We start from the raw sequence: 1659 nt of genomic DNA on the forward strand, positions 1-1659 counted from the left end.
GCTGGATGAACTTTTTGATAGGGGTGTCATTACTCAGCTGACAGATCAAGTGTATGTATATATACTAACCAGTGTATATACATATATCTATAACTATTTCTGTATGTAACTATCTTTATTCATTAAGCTAAACAGAAGTTCATACTCTCTCCAGCTCTAAGCCATTACCACATAGATCTTTCTAGCCTCCCCCCCTTGCTTATTTGTAAACTCCCATTTCAACAGTGAGAAAACTGGCTTTCCCCCCACACACATACCATCCATTTACTTCAATTCCAATGCACTGATTCTAGTATATAAGTATAGCAGTATCAAAAATTAACCCCCCCATACTTACCTGGCAGGGGAAATGCCATGATCACAAAAGCGGTTTTCCCAGGGTGAGGCTTATCCGTTGCACTCAGGATGTGCTGACCCCAGTGATTTCTCCAAATGTGGGAAACTCAACTGCATAATTTGTGGTAGTGGGGGACTGTTTGTGTTCTCCCCTGGGGAAAAAAATTAACCCCCAATGTGGGAATTAATATTATCAATTACAGTATGGTGCTGTGGATAGTTTCTTTTGACTATAATCTTACAGGCTACTCATTTCCAAAGTTACTTAGATGAACACCATTTTCTCCTATTAGTGAGGTTGTTTTGCTAACTCATAATACAGTTAGATTATTTTGTCATAATCTGGGGTGCCTGGGTGGCTCGGTTGGTTGAGTGTCCGACTCTTGATTTCAGCTCAGGTTATGATCTCAGGGTCATGATTTCAGGGTCGTGAGATCAAGCCCTGTGTCCGGCTCCATGCTGGGCATGGAGCCTGCTTAGGATTTTCTCTCTCCCTCACCCCTCTCACCACCTGCATGTGTATGCGAGCGTGCTCTCTCTCTCAAAAAAACAAAACAAAACCAAAAAAACTGCATTTTATTCTAGGATCTCTCCCCCTTCTAAGTGATTTTCCTTTAAATTTTCATACATTGAGATTCACTCTTGGGCGCCTGGGTGGCTCAGATGGTTAAGCGTCTGCCTTCGGCTCAGGTCATGATCTCAGGGTCCTGGGATCGAGTCCCGCATCGGGCTCCCTGCTCCTTGGGAGCCTGCTTCTCGCTCTGCTTCTCTCTCTCTCTCATGAATAAATAAATAAAGTCTTTAAAAAAAAAAAAAAAAGATTCACTCTTTACGCTGTGAAGTTCTAGGCGTTTTGTCAAATACATAGTATTATATATCCACAATTATAGTATCATAAAGAATAGCTTTATTGCCATGAAAATAATCCCTTGCACTTCATCCATTTTTCCCTTCTCCTAATCTCTGAACCTCTGGCAACTACTTATCTTTTTACTGTCTCCATAGTTTTTTTCCAGAATGTCATATAGTTGAAATCATACAGCATGTAGCCTTTTCAGAATGGCTTCTTTCACTTAGCAATACACATTTAACATTCCTCTATGTCTTTTCATGATTTGATGGCTCATTTATTTTTATCTCTAAATAATATTTCATTATATAGATAAAGCATAGTTTATTCACCTATTGAAGGAGATCTTGTTTGCTTCCAGTTTTTTGTTTCCAGCAATTTTGTTTTTGTAGTATTTTTTTTTTTTAAAGATTTTATTTATTTATTTGACAGAGAGAGACACAGCGAGAGAGGGAACACGAGCAGGGGGAGTG

The 1659-nt window shown here is 39.4% G+C and overlaps 1 non-coding gene across 1 annotated transcript; it reads left to right on the forward strand.

Annotated features, from left to right (window-relative positions):
- The first annotated feature begins 329 nt into the window (after window positions 1-329).
- On the forward strand, window positions 330-491 carry LOC115939958 (U1 spliceosomal RNA). The gene has a single exon (XR_004074726.1). It is a non-coding gene; the product is annotated as a U1 spliceosomal RNA (small nuclear RNA).
- The last annotated feature ends 1168 nt before the right edge of the window (window positions 492-1659 follow it).

The sequence above is a fragment of the Leptonychotes weddellii genome, unplaced genomic scaffold (genome assembly GCF_054177405.1).
Source record: "Leptonychotes weddellii isolate Sample4059 unplaced genomic scaffold, ASM5417740v2 HiC_scaffold_16818, whole genome shotgun sequence".
NCBI classification, from domain to species: domain Eukaryota; kingdom Metazoa; phylum Chordata; class Mammalia; order Carnivora; family Phocidae; genus Leptonychotes; species Leptonychotes weddellii.